Consider the following 8,503-nt stretch of genomic DNA (forward strand, 5'->3'; position numbering starts at 1 on the left):
CACCCCTCTAGGTGGTCACAAAGCACTGAGCTGATCTCCCTGTGCAACGGGGCTGCTTCCCACTAGCTATCTATTTTACATTTGGTAGTGTATATATGTCCATGCCACTCTCTCACTTCGTCCCAGCTTACACTTCCCGCTCCCGGTGTCCTCAAGTCCATTCTCTATGTCTGCGTCTTTATTCCTGTCCTGCCCCTAGGTTCTTCAGAACCATTTTTTTTTTTTAGATTCCATATATATGTGTTAGCATATGGTATTTTGTTAAACATCTTTATTGGTGTAAAATTGCTTTACAATGGTGTATTAGTTTCTGCTTTATAACAAAGTGAATCAGTTATACATATACATATGTTCCCATATCTCTTCCCTCTTGTGTCTCCCTCCCTCCCACCCTCACTATCCCACCCCTTTAGGTGGTCACAAAGCACCGAGCTGATCTCCCTGTGCCATGCGGCTGCTTCCCACTAGCTATCTATTTTACGTTTGGTGGTGCATATATGTCCATGCCACTCTCTCACTTTGTCACAGCTTACACTTCCCCCTCCCCATAACATCAAGTCCATTCTCTAGTAGGTCTATGTCTTTATTCCTGTCTTACCCCTAGGTTCTTCATGACATTTTTTTCCCTTAGATTCCATATATATGTGTTAGCATACAGTATTTGTCTTTCTCTTTCTGACTTACTTCACTCTGTATGACTCTAGGTCCATCCACCTAAATGTCCATCAACAGGTGAATGGATAAAGAAGATGTGGCACAGATTCTTCATTTTTGACAAAGGTCTAAGCCAAAACTTCAACACTAACTTCTGAGAAGTAGTTTATGAAATAAAAAGGAAATTAGTGGTAATGTTTGCTATATATGGTGTTTTTACATGAGAGTTAGTGAAGTGAAAACAATAAATTTGAACTTGACTAGGTAGAATATTCATTCAACACATATTTAAAGCGTACTGACTTTGTGTCAGACACTGCTAGGAACTAGGGATAGAACATTTGTTATGACATGGTCTTAGTGGAGGAGATAGACATACAGGTAGATCATTATAATTAATTGTAGTTAGTGAATTTATAGTGATATGCACAGAAGAAGGATACCTAACCCAGACTGAGGAAGCCAACAGGGTCTTTTTGGAGGTGGTGACACCTGAGCTGAATCTTAAAGAATAGGTAGAAGATGACCCAGTGAAGGGAAAGATGTTTCAGGTACAATAACCCTTTGGTTATTCCAAACCAAAGGGATGGATGGAACATATTGGGAGGTATTTGGCTTGTAGAAGAGTGAACCTGAAAGCCTTATAAGTTAGATAATTTTCCTACCACTTTTGCTCTCTAATCTCTCCTTCTTTGAAGCTGCCACATTTTGCCCACCCTTTTCCTAGACTCAGTTTTTAAAAGCTAATATCTTAGGCATTCCCCATCTCTGGGGAGGGATTTGGCACTTCGCTCACAGTTTCCCATTTATTTATTCTCTTGTCATCCTGAGTAAATATGCTCTCAGCAAATTCAAAATCATAATAATGACCCATCTAACAACCTAGTTTCACAATGCTGATATCTATCTTTTAGTCCATCAAAGATTCTCACCAACATGCCTGTAATTCCCTCTCATGGCTTTACCCTAGGACTTGTAAACATCTGCAAAAGTACAAGCTCTGAATTCTTGAATTCTGAAACTCTTCTCTCTTATCACATTCTCATATCTTTCCACTTCTTCCGCTTTCTCATTTCCCACATTTCAAACTTCTATACAAGCCTTTGATACTTCCCAATTCTCCCAGTCTGTCAGGCTCCTCCAGGTTTCACTACTTGCCCATTCTAGCCTAGATATCTTGTCAACTACACCTTTAGGCATACAGCTCCTCAATTTCCATTTTTATTCACCTTCGAACTTATCTATTTTCAGAGTCTTGATTTCGTCCCTTCTCATTCTTTACTCTCTATCTGAGGAATCATATCTATTTATGAATATGACACAGTCTTTATGCTGAAGGAGCTCAGAGTCTAGTTTTAATAGACATATATAGAAAGAGATTGATTTAACATAGCAAGGTAAATTGCTTCAACTGTTAACTAGAGGCTGATGTTCCCCAGCTTTACAACTTCAGCCATAAGCTCTTGCTCCTAAGCCTCAGACTATATATCCAAACCTCTGCTAGATAACTTTACTTTTATATTCACAGGTACTTCTAACTTGAGATGCCCCAGCTGAACTTGTTATATCCCTATACAATTTTTTGGAGGTCTCAACTTGATAATTTTATCTGGACAGTCAATAGTTGCCTTATCCTCACTATAAAAGTAGCCTCTAAAGTTAATTAATTTACTTTTGAGTATTTTTTGCCTGTATAATTCCCTATAAAATGAGAATTGTTATAATAATAATAACTATACACACATATATCGCATAGAGTCATGGAGAGGAACAAAAAGGTTAGTATAGATGTAAAGATCTTGGAACAATGTCTTATATATAGTAAGGGCTACATACATATGTTCTAAATATTATTAAGATAATCAGATATTTTTAATATAGTATGTGACCAAATTGTTATTTAGGAGTGCACCATATTTGTTTCTAAGCATTTGGTCTCTTTTGATATTACTAATTTTAAGTTTTGTTATCAAAGGTTAGCCTGTGATGTTTCTGCACAATAGACTTTAAATTTTCTTGGTAGCTTAATATATGATAAATTTTTATATACAAAGAGGAACATTTTGAAAAGAATGTATTATCTCAGTGAGTTATAGACTTCCTCAATGCTATTTAATTTGTTTTGTGTTACCAGTTGTAGATTGATTAATTGAATATATCACACTACAATTTTGTTTCCCTCAATTTCTCTTTGTTTCTAGTATTTTCTAACTTTTGCTTCATATATTTTAGCTTTTCTTTATCTTTGTGTTCAAAGCAGGTCTCTTGCAAGCAACATATTATTGAGTTTTATTTTTAACTCAGTCCGAGGTGTTATATGATTGGATGGATGAATCTAGGCCACTTACATTCCTTGTGATAATTAATATACTTTGCTGCCAGGTTAGATCACAGTTTGTTTGCTTATTTATTTGCATATGGACATCCAGTTGCTGTTGTAGTACTGAGGTCCTCGTTTTCTTGCTGACTGACAGCTGAGACAGATCATTGCTCCTAAAGGATACCTGTGTTACTTCTCATGCTTTCCATGTGTTCCCCTTCTGCAACAGTGAGTTGAGTCCCTTTCATGCTTTAAATCATTCTGACATTCCCTTATGCCACATTTCTGACTTCAGACGAAAAAAATTTGGTGCATTTAAGAGCCCATGTAATTACACTGGGTCTACTTAGGTAATCAAGGATAATCTCTGTATCTTAATGTTGGTGACATTAATTACATCTGCAAATTCCTTTTTGCCATATAATGTAACATATTAATAAATTCCTGGCATTAGTATTGTGGACGATTTGGGGGATATTCTGTCTACCACAATACCTCTGGCCCACTAAGATTCATGTCCATCCCAAATGAAAAATATATTCACTTCATCTAAAGGTCCTCAAAGTTCTCATCCCATTGCAACAACAACTCCAAATCCAAAGCCCTCACATAAATCTCAGCAGTTCAATAATCCCAAGTCTCATCATCTAAACCAGGTGTGGATGAGGCTCTGGCTATAATCCATTAAGTTCAACTCTTAGGGCACAGTTTCATTCCATCTGGGGACCTGTGAAACTAAAGAAACAAGTTATCTGCTCCCAACATACACTTCTGGCAGAGGCGTATGATAGCAGATTATAGATATTCCATTTCCAAAAGGGGATATTGTATAGTAAAATAGAATCACCTGTCCAAATGAGTTTTGAAGTCCAGCCATTCAAGTTCCCTTATCGTTTGATACCTGGAAATAATTTTCTGTAGCTCTCAGCTTTGCCCTCTATGCTCTAAGCTCTTCTCTCTCATCTCTTGGCTCTGCCCTCTGAGTCATCTTTCGTTTTTCATGAGAGGCAGCACATGTTTGCAGCTGAGTAGTTTTATCAGCCTGCTTACTGCCAGTAGCATTTTAGAGGTTCAGCAGCCTTCATTCATTTTGTACTCTCTCTGTCCTTTTCAATCCAAGCTGGCAGTGTTTGTGCTGATATAAAATTTTAAGAATGTTGTTGGTCTCCTGTGGATGTCACAAAGATTCAGCTCATTAGACAGAAGTTAGGTCTACAAATCTTTCTGAGACGATCCCTCCTCTATTTTTGGCTTCTGCTGAGATGTCTGAGAAAATACCCTTAAAATTTCTAGAGGCTCCCTGATTTGTTTGAGGGGATCTGAATCACACTCATTCTTTTCAAAGAGCATTTTGTCTGACTGAATACTCTGACCTTTTAGCACCTGAATACTCTTAAGAATTTCTCAAATCATTAAGTCCTGATTCCTTTTTGTTTCACAGTACATCCCTTAATTTAAATCTCTCTTCTTGCATTCTACTATATACATCAAGAAAAAACCATCTTCAACAGTTTGCTTGGAAATGTCGTCTAAATGATCAGACTTATTTACCAATTCTGCTTTCTGTATAACTGCAGGACACAATTCCACTGAACTGTCGCCAATCATGACAAGGGTCCCTTGTCTTTCAGTTTCTAAAAACATGTTCCTTATTTCTTTCTGAGCCTTCACCAGTAGTATCCTCCAAGTTCAGATTTCATGGTGATGTAGGCTTTCTCTAAAGTGTTTAGGATTTCTTTTAAATTTCCTTTCTTCCTTCTGAGCCCTTACAAACAGCATCCATATTTCTACGACAGGGTATTCAAGGCAATATAGACTTTCTACGACAGGGTATTCAAGGCAATATAGACTTTTTCTATCATGTTCTTCAAAATTCTTCAAACCACCACTTACTACACAATTCCAAACCCACTTGCATATTTTTTTGGTATTTGTTGTATAAGCGCTCCACTTCTGATACCAAGATATGTATTCTTTTTCCACTGCTGCCTTAACAAATTACCACAAATGTAACATCTTAAAACAACACTCATTTATTATCTCACAGTTCTGTAGGTCAGAAACCCAGGCACAACATGGCTCAGCTGGGTCCTCTGTGCAAGGCCTCATAAAACCCAAGTCAAGGTGTCAGCAGAACTGCATTGTTTACTGAAGGATCTGGGAAAGAATCTGCTTCCAAGCTTATGCAGGTGTTGGCCAAATACATTTCCTTGCTGGACCACTAAAGTCCCCATTTCCTTGCTGACTGTCAGCTGGAGCCAATCTTTGCTTCTAGAGGCGGCCCTCATTCCTTCTCATGCTTTCCATGTGTCTTCCTCCAGCAATGACACGTTGAGTCCTTGCATACTTTAAATCTCTCTGACTTCTCTTTCCTCTGATTCTGACTTCAGCCATGACTTTAATTGCACACGCACTGTCCCTTTTGCCATGTAACATACCATATTCACAGGTTCCAAGGATTAGTGCATGGACATCTTTGGTGGCCATTCTACCTACCTGAATATTTTAAAGAAGTTAACAGGAGGAAAAATAGGCTATTATATTTGCCTTCTGGTAGTTGCTTTTTACAGTTTTCCCAGAGGTTTTAGTTGTAATCAGTGGAAGAGAGAGGCTATAGTTGACTTACTCTATCTTGACTGGCACCAGAAGTCCTAATCTTTGATTTTTAATTGATTAATTAAAGAACAAGTGTTTATTGAGTAACTTCTATGCACTTAGCACTGAGATACCAGGCATAAAAGATAGGGTGTTGTTCCTGACCCTAAAGAACTGGTAGTCTTTGTAGTGAAGAATAAAAGCTCATTATGTTCTGAGATTCAGGAAATCTAAGCTCTATTCCTTTTTTAAACAGCAATTTTTCGGCAAGTTATTTGACTCTGTCCTCATATAGTTGTAATTCATTAATAGACTTTCATTGGAATAAGAACAAGGCGGCTCTTGAAATATCAGCATATTCATGAATAGCTTATTTAATTTTCTGATTGACCTTAAAAGGCTGTATCAGTTGAAAAAAAAAAAAATCAGTTATTTGAAAACTGCTGCTATAGAAACAGCCTTATTTCAGCACTTCCAAAAGGTTATTTGTGTGAGTTTGAGGGTGAAGTTTAGGGAGAGAATGAGAGCTAAAAAAGAAGCATGCACACATACAAAAGGGATTTTACAAATATATATTAGAGAAAAGAAATATGAGAGAAAGAATGAGATGGAAAGAAAAGAATGAGAAATTGAATGAACATGTGAGGAATTCTTCCAAGGCTGAGGTAGTGGCTTTAGTTGCAGAGTCAGTGCCATAAAGGAGACAGTGCTAGTTATTTGATTAACAGTACACAGAAGGAATTAGCCATTCTATTCTCAACATTGTAAGAGGAAACTGCTATTGTTCATTATGAGTGTTTCAGGAAGATTTCTCTGGTACTGGGTTCTTAGGAAATGATCTCCTTGACATAACAAAGCAGCACCAGTGAATTGATTAAGTGCCCAGTTTCTGAAGATAGATGGTCTAGATTTGAATCCTGGTTCCAAACCATCTGTGAATACTTGGGCAGGTTACTTAACCTCCCTGTGCCTCTGTGTCCTGATCTGTAGGATGGGAACATTAATAATAGCACCTGTCTTATTAGGTTATTGTGAGGATTAGATGAGTTTTACATGTAAAAAACTTAGAATAGTACTTGGCAGAAAGTGAATACTGTGCTAGTTATTATTATTACTGCAGCCAGCAACAATAGCAAGCAAGAAGTTAGGTCTGATTTCCTCTCTTTAGGCTGTTGCGAAAGCAGACTTATCTGCTCAGGAGACAATGTACAGCCATCAGGACACATCCTCCACCTCAGTCATGACCTTTTGGAGCTTTGAAGGTAACTTAAAGGAAGACGGAGACACTTGGCAAACAGAACATTAAAATATTTTCTTGATTTCATAGTGTCTTCAATGCCGTAGGCTATGAGGCAAAGTCCTAGCTCAAGTCTGACTGATAGTGAAAGAGGAGACAAAAAGAAAGACATATTTTCACCAAGCTCCACTATAAAGTAAACTTTATGAAGGTAGGGATTTTCTTTTGTTTTGTTTTGGTCATTGATGTATCACAAGCTCCTAGAACAGTGCCTGGTACACAGTAGTTACTCAGTAAATATTTGTTGAATGAATGAATGTTATAAGCAGTTCCAAGTACCCTCCGAGTTTCACGCCCTCCTCCAACATAATGCTAATCATCCATATGATGTTGGGGTAGAGAGCCAGTAGGGGGAACTTACTTCCATGAGTGAAGATAATCAATGAATAAATTTCTCCCATCATCCTAAAAGTTATAAAATCCTATTTTATCCAAAAGCTTCCTCTTGTCCTTTGATACTCCAGATAGGCCATGACCAGACATCTAGGGGTCCCAAGCTAGCTGTTGAAAACCTTACATTTATCCACTTTTCCTAATATGTAGCCTGTTTTTTTTAATAGGTGGAGGTCAAGTTTTCTAACTTAATTAATTGTGAATTAAGGGAAAAAATAACAGTCATTATGCAGATGTCTGCCCATTCAAAGCCATCAAGCTTAAATTCATTAGCTCCTTCATTTTTCTAATGCAGTGCTTTTCAAATTTTAGCATGGGTCAGAATCTCCTGGAAGGAATGTTAAAATACAGATTGTTGGCCTTCAATCACAGCATTTCTGATCAGTTGTTCTGAGATGGGGGCCCAATAATTTACATTAAAAGTATTTTTAATTGAAAAATAGTTGATTTACAATGTTTCAGGTGTATAGTAAAGTGATTCAGTTATATATATATTCTTTTTCAGATTCTTTCCCACTCTAGGTTATTATAAGATATTGAATATAGTTCTCTGTGCTATACAGTAGGTCCTTGTTGTTTATTTTATATATAGTAGTGTGTATAGGTTAACCCCAAACTCCTAATTTATCCCTCCCCCCAACGCCTTTCCCCTTTGGTAACCATAAGTTTGTTTTTGCAGTCTGTGAGTCTGTTTCTGTTTTGTAAATATATATAAATTCGTTTGTATCATGTTTTTAGATTCCTGATATAAGTGATATCATATGATATTTGTCTTTCTCTGTCTGACTCGCTTCGCTTAGTATGATAATCTCTAGGTCCATCCATGTTGCTGCAAATAGCATTATTTCATTCTTTTTTATGGCTGAGTAATACTCCATTGTATATATGTACCACATCTTCTTTATCCATTCCTCTGCTGATGGACATTTAGGTTGCTTCCATGTCTTGACTATTGTAAGCAGCGCTGCAATGAACATTGGGTTGCATGTATCCTTTCAAATTAGAGTTTTCTTTGGATATATGCCCTGGAGTGGGATTGCTGGATCATATGGTGGCTCTATTTTTAGTTTTTTAAGGAACCTGTGCACTGTTCTCCATAGTGGCTGCACCAGTTTACATTCCCACCAACAGTGTAGTAGGGTTCTCTTTTCTCCACACCCTCTCCAGCATTTATTTTTTGTAGACTATTTGATGATGGCCATTCTGACCGGAATTTGCATTTTTAACAAGTGCCAGGCTGATGC

Source organism: Monodon monoceros, unplaced genomic scaffold, assembly GCF_005190385.1.
Source record: "Monodon monoceros isolate NGI ecotype Baffin Bay Population unplaced genomic scaffold, NGI_Narwhal_1 Super_Scaffold_22, whole genome shotgun sequence".
NCBI classification, from domain to species: domain Eukaryota; kingdom Metazoa; phylum Chordata; class Mammalia; order Artiodactyla; family Monodontidae; genus Monodon; species Monodon monoceros.